Source organism: Manduca sexta, unplaced genomic scaffold (genome assembly GCF_014839805.1).
Source record: "Manduca sexta isolate Smith_Timp_Sample1 unplaced genomic scaffold, JHU_Msex_v1.0 HiC_scaffold_3344, whole genome shotgun sequence".
NCBI classification, from domain to species: Eukaryota; Metazoa; Arthropoda; class Insecta; order Lepidoptera; family Sphingidae; genus Manduca; species Manduca sexta.
Window position 1 is genome coordinate 1 of NW_023594402.1, and position 13794 is coordinate 13794.

The following is a 13794-nucleotide window of genomic DNA, read 5'->3' on the forward strand; positions in this document are numbered from 1 at the left end:
CCGGTTTGTTGGTTATGAATCATGTGTTATCAGTGTTTGATAATATATCAGGGATGACGTATTGTTTCCTTTCGTTCTGAAATGATCTAGCAGCCGGCGTCTGATAAGCTATAAGGAGGCCGTGGATTTGATAATTCAGACAAAATATGCTGTGATTTGTAAATATTCCTAGCCTTTTTTACACTTGAAACGGAGAGTGGGAAATTAATCAAATGTTAAGTGATCTTAAATGTCAACAAATATCACCCAATATAACAGTATAATTGTGGATACACTGCCGATTTTATTAATACTTATGTAGAAAGAGAAAACAACATAGGGATTGTTGAACTTATTGTATCCAATAATTACTTCGAAAACAATTTTATATGGGTAATTAGTAAATACTGTTCATTCACCAGGTCATAATCAAAACGTGTCGGCGGTGTCGTTCCACCCCGAGCTCCCGATCCTGCTGACCGGCTCCGAGGACGGCACCATCAGGATATGGCACGCTGGCACTTATCGGCTGGAGTTCTCGCTCAACTATGGCTTCGAACGTTTGGACGATATCTTCGATGCACGGCTCCAACAACGTGGCCATTGGGTGAGTTGGTATCGTATTGGAATACTTAACATCCTGCTGGAAGAGTTGGTATGTAATATAGTGGATTATTGTGAGGCTGGAAGGTAATGTAAACCGGAACGATTATCGAACCAATAGTGAAATATCAGGAATTTGTTGATTTTCAGCCTTACTTATTATTATATTTTGATATCTATGAAAGTGAAATAGGTGTATCAAGATCGTAGCATGTGGCACTCAATAGTCTCTGCCTACCGCTATAGGATAAGGGGGTGACTGTATGTATGCAGGTATATTTAATAAACACATTGTTATTCGCAGTTACGACGAGGGAACTATAATGATAAAAGTGGGCCGCGAGGAGCCCGCGATATCAATGGACGTCAACGGCGGCAAGATCATCTGGGCACGCCACTCGGAGATGCAGCAGGTCAACCTCAAGGCGCTTCCAGAAGGTCAGTGCTGGATAGCTTAAACATACAAATTGTAATCGGTCTAGCGTCCTCCGTTCTCATTAGTTCCTGTCCTCCCTTCTCCACCTTTGCTTTCCATGTAACCCCTTTGTAGTTAAGCCGAGGGGATACAGTATCCTGGTCGCAGGATTACAACAGTGGTGACAACAGGAAAAACAAAAAAAAATGGTGTAGGATAAATTGAAGAGTGTGAGATTAAAAGAATTACTTAGATCTTGGGCATTACAATTATATAATGTATTCAACAATTATATGTAATGCCACAAACAGACTGCGTAAGCTTCTGTGGAAGAAACATCATTTTTTTGTATTTTTTTAAATTTACAATTAAAAAGTAAGGCTCTTGTTGCTGCAGGTCGTGTACCAGTGATGGCCTACTCAGTCATGGATTTTAATATCACAGAAGTTCATCTCATCTTTATTTGATTCAATAAATAATTTGTGCCATTTTTCAATAAATTCTCACAGGTACAGAAATTAAGGACGGAGAGCGCGTCCCAGTAGTGGCTAAGGACATGGGCTCCTGCGAGATCTACCCTCAGACGATCGCTCACAACCCCAACGGCCGGTTCGTGGTGGTATGCGGCGACGGCGAGTATATCATATACACTGCCATGGCGCTCAGGAACAAGGCGTTCGGCACTGCGCAGGAGTTCGTCTGGGCGTTTGACAGCTCCGAGTACGCGACCCTCGAGAATTCCAGTACGATAAAGGTGTTCAAGAATTTCAAAGAGAGGAAGAGTTTTAAGCCTGAATATGGTGCTGAAGGTAGGTCTTATATTGTACATAGTGGCTAGGTATTTTGTCAAGTGATTGCGGAAAAGTGTGAGAATGAAATATATTCTTTATAGAGGTTGTACACATACCTTTGTAGCTGCTCAGTCAGTATTAGAGATGTGTGAGGGAGATAAAGCGATCCTGCGGCCTATAAACGTAGAGGGTTGACCGTCATTAGGTAGCCGGTGGTAAAACTAGTCCAAATCCTTACCTATATGCTTCGAAGACTATTGCAACGCCTCCCCATCGTAGAGGAGTTTGTAGAAGATTATATGGTTGATAAATACAACCCAGTCGATAGAGTGTGTACACAGATCATTCTTACTTGTGTTTAATTATTGATTTTTTATGTCAGGTATCTTCGGCGGAGTGATGCTGGGCGTCAAATCCATTAGCGGCATGGCCTTCTCCTTCTACGATTGGGAACAGCTAGAGCTTATCAGAAGGTATGCTATTACCACTGTTTACATCCCATTGCTAGTGACAATAGTTTATAATCTCTGAATGTACACTACCAGAGTGAATGCCTCCACAACGATTTTAAAAATAGGATCTATATATTGTCAACTTATATACTCATTTAATTTTATAGTTAAGTTGTAAGTTTTGACGTAATAAGTTATGAAGAAAGTAGCCTGATGGTGTGCGTAATGGTGTTGATTTTATCTCTCCATAATTATAATATGGAACTTGATAAGTAGAATAAGCCACAAAAATCGGAATGAATTTAAGATTTCATGTCGCCTGTTTTCATTCTGTCGAGAATTATTGTGAATATGCGAATTCTATTTGATTTTGATAAATGGTTTATAGTTTTTATATATTTATTTTTAAACGAAGTATGTGTGTTTGTAATCGTTAAATTTATTATATAGATTTTTTTTATTGTACAATATTGTAGTTAAACGTGTGGTAATGATCAATAATAATTATTGTATTTATGCTGTTGCGATTTATTTTTATTTTGCATAAGCTTGTGCGGATGTTTGTATTAAAATTAATTAAATATGGAGCTTCTTATGAACCAAAAGCTTAGATCATATTAAACTAGACAAGAGTGCTTTGCGATTATAATTATGTCTTTATAGCACGATTAGTAACTGCTGTGAATGTAGTTACAAATGACGCTGTCGCTATAGCTAAAGAAAAAAGGGTGACATGGTGATGTACATGGTGGGTGAGGTGACAAACTTATACGACGCGAACTGTTTGTAACTCATTCACGATATAGAGAAGTCGACAGCCGAATGGGAAACTTACTTATTCGTAAGCAGCAGTGACAGTAGAATTTTGAGTTAAAAGCCTGCATAGCACGACTATATAATAATTAGTTATTCGACGCGATTTTTTTTTAAAGGGTTGAAAAAAAATTATAGAATACTGGATAAAAATATATCAACTTTTCTTTATGCCGGTGGGGTAAAACGACCTCACTGCTCCCAATGGTAGATGGACTAGCGTCCAGTGAGGGTATTGACTGACGAGAGACAATTAACATTCGCCAATTATGTCTAATTATATTTTAGTAAAAATATGTAGGTATGGGACATCTAATGCAGTCGGCTTTGCAAAAACAACGCAATATCGCACACGTAAATCATTATTATAATAAACTACAATATGACATCTGATAGTAGGAGAGCATGTCATGATTTACATTAGTATAATATAGATTTTATGGAGCGTTAGTTAGACGACAAACTTCATCATAACGCGATATAAGGCCGATTGTGCTAACTTTCTCAATTTTATAATTTTATAATAAAAACAGGTTCGTTTTTATAAAAAATCATTGGTTTGACGGTGTATTTGGAAGCGGATATACAGAGGCTGATTCCGAAACACTGCTAATAACAAATTACTCTAGGACTAATGTATAGTTAAATGCCAAGTTTAAAATGAGAGTTTTACGGCTTTGCGAATAGTTCTAGATCTGTATTAGAAGTTGACAGCTGCGCATGCGATTCCAATCTTGTAGAATTTTAGATGTTTTATTGGTTTTATTGTTTTGTACCCTATCCAATTTTCGATTATAGTATTATTATTTTTATTATAATATATTTTATATAGTTATTATGGTTATTAGATGCTTAGCGTAATTTCAATCCTTCAATACATTAAATTGTTCCATGTCTAATTCAGTGTTACTAATCCAATAAATAATGCTATGTATTAGTGTTCAAACTTAAGGAATCTCTATAATACTTTGTCGTATTCAAACTTCACGCGATGCTCGTATATGCTAATGCTATTGTTAATGGGAGACTATTGCTCGTGGGCTGGAGACAGATGTTATCGACAATTTTATTCATGTCAATATCACTATTATTCGCACACTAAAAAGTGTGATGTACTAATTATCTCCTAACGGCCGTTTTAATAAACGATCCGAATAACTTTCGATCCATCACGTAAATGGACCAATCAGAACAAAGTATATTTTGACGTGCTTACAAATGGTTTGTTTTGATTGGTTCATTCTTAGTATGGGTATCCAAGATAAAGATTGAAAGTTATCATGGCGCCGTTCTAATAAATTCTGATGACCCTCATTACATTGAGATGAATTTCTCTTTCAGGATCGAGATCCAGCCGCGTCACGTGTTCTGGTCGGAGAGTGGCAACCTGGTGTGCCTCGCCACCGACGACACGTACTTTGTGCTGCGGTACAACGCGGCCGTGGTGACGCGCGCGCGCGAGTCCAACACCGGCATCACAGAGGACGGCATCGAGGACGCTTTCGAGGTTAGACCATGGACTATGGATTATGGACCTTGTCATGGAGTGGAGACAAGTCTATCTATCCAATACAACAAATCTGTTGTACTGGAAGGTACTGTTGTGAATCAGGACTAGAGAGTATATCGGCTTGGTTTCTTCGGTAGTGGATTAACTAGAATTGGTAACTTCTTGCACTAAAGGCATATTTCAATAGACTTCCAATAGCTATTTGCGGATTTAAATATTACTGCTGATCTGTAAGTATCGCGATAGTTATCGATCGAGGATAGACTAATCTAAAACAGCATGTTATAAATAGTTTTCTGATTGTTCTATTTTCGTAACTCTTTGTAATTTAGTATGTATTGATTATAGAAGAAAAGATAAAAAAGCATTATCGAAACGTTTCAAGTAGCATGCATCAGACATAGTAATATTTAGTAAAATTATTGTATTTTTCCTGCCTCGGTGGCGTAGTTCTATTGCGTGCCCGGTATGATACCGCTCTGAGGTCCCGATTTCGAATTCTGGGTTAGGCAAAGTAATATTTAGCCCTTCTGTTTAGTGTCAGTCTGAGAATGCAATTTATGCTCGATATGGCGATAGGTTCGTCGCCTATCATTATGGGATGTGGCACACGACGAAAAGTAGGTGACCTGGTGACATCTCTGCTTACCCCTTCAGGGATAAAAGCATGATGTGTGTGTGTTTTTTATGAACTCAATTAAAGTAAACTTTATGCGCAGGTTGTGGGCGAGGTGAACGAAACAGTGAAGACTGGGCTATGGGTGGGCGACTGCTTTATCTACACCAACTCGCTGAACAGGATCAACTACTACGTGGGCGGCGAGATCGTTACCATCTCGCATCTCGACCACACCATGTACATACTCGGATACGTGGCCAAAGAGAACAGGTACGGTTCGCAGAATAGTGTTATTTTTTCTATGTGGAAGAACAGAGGTATTTGTATTCTGTAAATTAATAATGTAGATAACTGGTTATTGTAAAGGTTGTAAACTACATAATCACACACATCATCTATAATCGTGTATTGTTGTTTTTGCAGACTGTACTTAAATGACAAGGAGTTGAATGTGGTCTCTTACTCTGTGTTGCTGTCGGTACTTGAGTATCAGACGGCTGTGATGCGTGGCGACTTCGAGACTGCGGATCGTGTGCTGCCGACCGTACCGCACGACCACAGAACCAGGGTTGCGCACTTCCTAGAAAAACAGGTTTGAAACATTAATTTCATTGGTATAAAATTTATGGATTCAGTATTATGAGTCTTCCACGTATTAATGTCTTAGATTTAAAAAATAAATCTTATTGTATATTTTTCATAATTAGTCGTATAAATGGGAAAACAATGTTACCAAACCTTTATAAATAAAATAAAATAATAATGGTGGAACATTTGTTTCCTGGTTGCATCTATTCCCTATCCTTTCGGGGTTAAAAGAGTGACGAGCGTTGCTCGGCGCCGCCGCCTCCGCCGCCGCCGACACCGCTCTCACCAAGATATGCTATCAGAACGCGCGCGATTACAGTGCACTGTTGCTGTTCGCTGTCAGTACTGGTGAGTGCACGCTCGTTTGCCAATTGAAAATGAAAATGAAAATGAAAAATTGTTTATTACAGCAAAACACATAAAACATAACATATAAAAAGAGATTAAACTTAAAACAGTATAATAATGTTTTTGCTGATCACAATGTATCTGTGAACTATTTCCTTCGATTTCTTCACTAGGCAAGCCTGTATCGAAGAAATCGTCCCACGAGAATACAATTTGTGTTCAGATAGCACTACAAAATCGAAATAACTTATATATTAAAAGGAATAAAATAAAACGGAAATTAAATATTAAAACAAAAACAAAAATAAACATGCTTAAAATAAAATAATGGAGTGCCCTACATAACAATTTTGCACGTGTATCACTTTTTTTAATTTTTAAATATGTGTATTATATTATATACCAACATTATTTTATTAACATAAGGCCACCTAGCATTCAAAAGTTAATAGGTCTTCAGTTTCACTGTAAGTTAATGAAGAAAGCCATTTCTGCAGTGAACTTTTCGCTTCTTTTAACGATTTATTTTAAGGTCACAATATTTAGCAGCTTGGTTGTAAACATGCTTTTTTACAAAATCGCCAAATCTTTGTGCAAATCGAGTTTTGACGCATGGGGTTGTCAGTCTGTAAACTCTACGATTCCTTAATATCTCATATTGGCTAGAGTGTCTTACTGAGTTATGAACCAGAATCGAGGTGGTTAAAATAAAAGCTGTCTGACACTCAAAACCCCTGCTTCTTCATAGATTTTACTGGTGGGGTATCTGTAGGGCTTACATAGCATTGTTTTTAAGACTGACCGTTGTGCCCTCTCAACTTGGATAATATGTGTTTTAGCAGCACTTCCCCAACACGATATACAGTAAGTAATTAGAGATTGGCAAAGCGCGTAATATACACTCTTTAGAGTGCTGATGCCTGCTACATTACGTAAATTACGCATAATATTTATTACCTTGCGTATGCGGGCTGAGAGAGCCTCTATATGTTTTTTAAATGTTAATTTTTCGTCAATGTGCACCCCAAGGTATTTATAGGAATTATTGCGATTTAGCGGATTACATAAACAAGTTGTATTAAAGTTGCATTTTACATCGTGAATTTTAATGATTGGGTTATATTTAGGGGCAGAGGCAGAGCTCTTATGAAAGCATAAATAGGTCGTCTTCATCGTGTTAAGTGTAAGAAGATTCCATTGCAACCATTGAGATATCGCCGCTATACCACTCTCAGCCGATGAACATACCGAGTCCCAGGAAGGACCATGAAATACTACAGCAGTGTCATCGGCGTAGCACAGGATATCGGCATTTGGAATATTCAGGTTATGAATATCATTGATATAAATAAGAAATAATGTGGGCCCTAGAATGCTGCCCTGAGGAACTCCGAAATTTATATACTGTGGGCTACTAATTATATGACCAATTTTACACACTGTCTCCGTTCTGATAAGTAGCTCTTAAACCAATCTAATGCGACCCCACGAATACCCATACATTCCAGTTTTTAATAGTATAGGGACGGAAACAGTGTCAAAGGCTTTTGCCAGGTCGAGGAAGATACCAATGCAAGACTGCTTATTATCAAGATGTGCTGAAACTGAGGTGGTTAACAGAGTGACTGCATCTTCTGTACTCTTTCCCTTTCGGAACCCAAACTGCTTGGAGGATATGAGATTGTGTGTTTCTAGATAATCAACGACACGTTTGTTCACAAGTTTTTCGAGCAATTTAGAAAAAGCTCCTAAAAGTGAAATGGGTCTGTAATGTTCTACAAGGGCCTTAGAGCCATCTTTATGAATTGGATAAACGGACGCGAGTTTCCAGTCATTCGGAAAGGTTCCACTAGACAAACTTAGGTTTAAAATATATGTTAGCGGCTTCAATATTTCGTTCTTTACATGTTTTAGGAGTGCGTTACTAATGCCGTCCATTCCTGGTGCTTTCTTATTTTGCAATTCCATTATAAGTTTACCAACTTCATCGTAACATGTGGGTGTCATAAACAATGAGTTGGGTGGGGAGTTTGTAATGGTAACTGCTTTCACAAGGTCCGCCTGAGATTTATTTGTGGTAGTGAGAATATTATCTGCTAGTTTTTGTCCAACTGTAGAGAAGTATTTATTGATAGAATCTATTGATTGTTGAGAATTTAAGCAGCCCCCTAACTCTAATAACTCACTGGGCTCATTTTTATTTGTGGTGATATTACAAATGTTTTTGATTGTTTTCCATAGTAACTTAGGATTGTTATTGTTTTCTTTTAGTTTTTATCTTGGTATTCGGTTTTGACTTTTCTTAAAAGATCTACGAAAAAGTTTTGATAACGCGCGTAAATTTTTGAGCAGTTCATTTTCTGGGTCATTTCTAGTTTGTAAGTGCAATGCATCGCGATGGCGCATACATCGCATCAGTCCTGGAGTAATCCACGGCTTCAAATTATACTTAGTTCTGCTAACTTTGACTTGGCGTGTATGCTTGCTTAATATATCTAAAAAGAGTTGCGTAAAAACTTTATTAGCCGAATTTACTTCCTCGCAATCCTCAACAATTGACCAATCCGTATCTGCAAGATCATTTTTAATGGCATCAAAATCTCTTTTTATCACGAATCTATTAGGCCTGGGAGGCTTGCGTTTGTTTAAGCTAATTCCTAAGGTGACTGGGTAATGGTCCGTGATATCGAAATGGCACACAGAGGCTAGAGGTGGGTGACAAAGATTTATATTCTTGACATAGATGTGATCGAGGCAGGATGAGTACCTTGTTGGTTGTGTAATGGCCGGAAGAAGGCCGTGCTCGGCCATGAAACATTGGTATTCTATGCTCTGCAGGTTGCTCGATATGTCTAATATGTCCACATTAATATCTCCAACAAGCAGAAATGGTAATTCGCTTAACTTATTCATATAGATATCGAGTGAGAGCAAAAACTTGTCTATATTCCGGAAAGATGGTGAACGATATACACCAAGAATATTAATTACTTTAGGAATGTGAATAGCCAGACAGTTAGCTTCACTGATGGCTGGTTCCAGGGCCGTGCCGTTCCAGATATCTCGCAAATATACAACAACACCACTATTTTGGTTGATACCTTTTTCTGTTCTAAAGGAATTGTATCCCGGAATTTGTGGAGTAATAAGTGAATCATTCAACCAGCATTCTGTCAAAATTAATATATCAACTGGCGTGTCCAAGCGCTTTATAGCTATCATTAGGGTGTCAAAGTTTTTATATATGCTTCTGATGTTCAACGAAAGTACTTTAAAATCATGTTCGGGAGTAAACATACCCTTACATTTACTCGTGTCTTCTATAACCTGACACTTAATTTTTAACGAGTCTAATTCAGTTCCTATATTATCATTCATAAAGAGCATTAATTATGGTTATAAAACATACAAATGATCAATCCTGTAAGACCACGCCATGTAATGGCTATGATCAATATTGAAATATATGTAACTAACTTTATAAACTACGATTAAGATTAACTGATTACAATTCGTATAATCTAAACTACACAATATCAGTGTTTGAGTAGCATGGTTAGTAGGTATGATATTGTAGTAATGCACAGAAGCATGCAAATAGAGATTTAAGGTCATGGAATAAATTTCTAAAATAATGACATGTTGTTTCATAAATATAAAAAGATGTTTACACCATGGCACTGAATCTAATTTAAATGGTTTAACACGATATATTAAGGTTCTTACCAAAACATAGTAGATATAACAATACCTATGAATAAAAAATAATGTAAAGCTAAAATTAATGAGATCATTATGAATAATACTATGACATAAATGTATTATAAAATGCATACACATGGCCTTAGAGCGTAGGAATCGACGTGTTGCTAGAAGCGGGAGGAGTAGGTAGCAGACGCTCGAGGTCACTGTAAGATTATATGAGGAGAGCTGGTTTCCCTTCCCGTTGCCTGATGTAAATAGCGCCTCCACTGCACCAACAAAAAGCGTAACCGAGCTGTTTGGCTTTAGATCTAGAGTCACGAAATAATAATCTATTTTCTTTGGTTAACCTTTCGTTAAAGAAAACTTTTCTGGCATTACCAGGCACTTCCAGGTCACGGCTATTAATATTTCTCCTGGTCTTTGCGGCAGTAAGAAATTGGTCACGTTTAGAACGACGCAGAAGTCTTACCACGATTGGGCGGGGCATTTTCGCACTATCCTCTGGGAGAGTGGTGCGCACAGGTGGCCGGCGTGGTCATCGTGGTTATCTAATGACTTTCAATGGACCGGTTTAGAATTACCCCCTACAACTAAAATGAATGAACACCATATTTCCGGATCGATTGCAAAGAATAAAATCCGTGGCATATGTGATTTGATGGTTTCTTTTTTCAGATGAAAATTTTAAAAGTAATGGTGTTACCCGTTACCAAGTAACTCAGATCTGATAAGGTTAGGTTGGATTGCTTTCAAGTCATACTTTCTGCCCCTCTTCAAGTGTACAATATAACAATTTGATATTAACATTGATAAAAATGTAAATTCTTGATTATAAATTACAGAATGAAGTTTAATGTTAAATTACCGTATGCAAGTATAAATTTAGATTACAAGTCATTAAGTTAAATCTTCCTATTATCGTTAATCAATGTCTTAATTATTGATTTACGATAATAGTGATTTTACTATCCAGATAAACACATTGCATCGCATGAGGATACTGTGTGCAAAGCAAGTTTAATACGACATTATCAATTACTCGCGGCTTCTCCTGCGTAAAAGATTTTTCCGGAATAAAATTTCCGCTATATATTCTTGTATATTCGTTATATATTTTTCTATGATATAAAATAACCTACGTCCTTCCCAAAGTCTCAATCTATCCCCATACCAAATTTTATCGGAATCTGTTCTGTTAAGGCGTAACAGACGGACAAGTTCCTTTCGCATTTACAATATAAGTATGAACTGTTGCAGGCGACAAAGCGTTGTTGGAGGAGGTGGCACGCATGTCGGGCGAGCAGGGCGACGACAACGTTGCGTTCGTAGCGTACTTCACGCTCAACGACCTGGACGCGTGTCTGCGCCTTCTCATATCCAGGGGAAAACTGCCCGAAGCCGCTTTCTTTGCCAGGTATGTCATTTGTAGCCAAAGGTGCACATTATTTAAGGTATTGTTACTGCTCAAGGACGCGTACAGCCAGGGGAATTATAAATGCAAGACCAGGGGAATGAGACTATATATGCAGGAGGGTTTCATTCCTCTGGTAACCCAACTTCTTGTACTGTACGCAACACAAGTGTTGTTCCACACCGGGTAAGAATAAAAGAGTTACTTCTATAATATGTATAATAATATTTTAAATACAGAACTAAAAGGTCCTCGCCCAGCACTTTCTACCAAACATTGCGTGTACGTGCGTGTTAATTTGCAGATCATACATTCCATCGAAGATGTGCGAGATTGTGAAGCTGTGGCGCGAGGCGGTGGGCGCCACCAACAAGAAGTCCGGCCAGTCGCTTGCTGATCCAGAGAATTACGAGAACTTGTTCCCTGAGTTTGCGGTCTGTACCATTATTAACAACGTAGCTATCTTTTGCTATACCCGCTTGAGTAATAATTTTCAAGAAATAAACATCACTCAGGAATACGGCATTGTACGAAAATAAAAGTGCCTTATATTTTTCATTGGTCCATATAATAATAATGAAAAAAATTACATCTATATAATAATTATAATCATTAGTTGTTGGCCAATTGTCTTTTTCTTTTGTAATACTTGATGCTAATAATATTTGAAGTATATATTTTTGAATATGCTGTTCGATGAGAAATAACGTTACATGTGCGTGTTCAGGAGTCGTTAGAGCTGGAACAGTTCCAGCGGAAGTTCGGGTTTGAATACAGCACGCAGTTGCAACACCTCGAGGAGAATTCCAAGCGGTGCAACACCGAGCGCAGCCTCGAGGAGGAGCGTGCGCACGCGCTGCAGCTTGGCAAATACGCGCCGCAACCACTTTCGATACAGAGGTACGTACGCTGCTATATTCATGTTACGTTTTACAAATAAATATGGAATATTTCCTTACTTATACGAGCTGAACTGACTAATAACTAAGAACTCGTTTTGATATGGCGGGTGAATCTAAATCTTGATATAAATAGATCAGGCAGGGTTATGGGGCTGGGAGTAAATGCGTTAAGGCGATGTTGATTTTTTACAATGCAGTCTATAAGGCAATGTAGGTCAAATATAATGTATATCACTGAGGAACATGGTCGACGGCCTCCGGAACTATACGCGTCTGTTATATTTCACGTACAATAATTATTGATTTCACTTCTATCTGATACAAGTCCGCATTATTTGAACCGTATTAAACACAAATAACAAATCTGTCTGTCAGTGTACACGCGGCGCCAGAGAGCACGCCAGCGCTTCAGGAGAACGCCAAGCACATACCTCCACCGGCGGCGACCCCGTCGGACCCCTCGCCAGACAAACTGAAGCGCAAGGATTCGCTCGACATCATGGAGGAGATCGAGCGTGAGATCGACGACATCGTGCTAGATGCCAATACTGACGGCGAGGTGAGTCCGGCCCAGTTTTGATCCAGTTGGGGGCGGCACCCAAGCGTGGCGTGCCGCTTCGGGTCCGGCGGCCGGCTGCGACGTCGCTACCCGCTGCGCCCAGTGCGAGTGTGCCTGTCCGACGAGGAGTAGACGTGACCATAGCCTGCGCACATTTATGGGTTGCCACACCGATAACAACTTGATTTTGTCGAAATCTTCCTTTCAACAATAGGATTTATTCAACAAATAGTGCTGCAAAATTATAACATTGTTTCCTGTAAATAGTCCACATTACAACCGTGAAAATTTTAAAGTTGTTCTTTAATGTCCGTAGTGTAAATATACGTAGTTGGTTCATTGCACGATCATCATCATTGAAGGTTAACACACCCGTAGGAAATAATGAGACGATGTAAACAGCTGGAAAATCTGTCATTGTTTTATTTTGTGGGATTCCGAGTTTCTATGTATGTTAGGGATTCCATTTATAGGGGTTGGCAACCCTGCATTTGCTGTCCAGGGGACAAATTGTCCAAAATCTGTCGAGCCTCTAAAGATCTATTCACATACATCCATACCTCATTTGTAATTAAGAAAGAAATATATAGATTCATACATTTAATATAAACCCGTTCACACACATCCGTACGGTCCCGCACGGCCTGGAGACGGCACGGATGCGTGTCGATAGATCATGAAGGCTTCCACTAACACATATAGCACTTAGGAGCTCGGTTTGAAAAATAGACATAACATTAGTTTCCGTATTGACGTGCGTGTCCATCGAAGCGTCTCAGGCGGAGCAGTCTCAGAATGATCTTATTGGTTAAAAATCCTTTCCGCTTCGCATTGATCGACCCGCACGCTCAATGGGCTGTTCATAATATGTTAGTTAAAACATATAGTACCACACTTTGTCTCACGCAGATCTTCACTTGCGATAACTGTTACATTATTCTGCTATAGTATATAATAAAGATTTATTAGGTGAATAATATACACGATCATGAAAGCTTGACTCAATATTGCATGATATCCATTGGTCACGTATAACTGCTGTCGGCTGATGATCTTTTAATTGCAACTTACGACAGGTGGGTTCCACACAGTTAATTGT

General features: G+C 38.6%; 1 pseudogene; it reads left to right on the plus strand.

Annotated features, from left to right (window-relative positions):
* The first annotated feature begins 376 nt into the window (after positions 1-376).
* On the plus strand, positions 377-13451 carry LOC119192906 (annotated as a pseudogene).
* Positions 13452-13794: the final 343 nt, after the last annotated feature.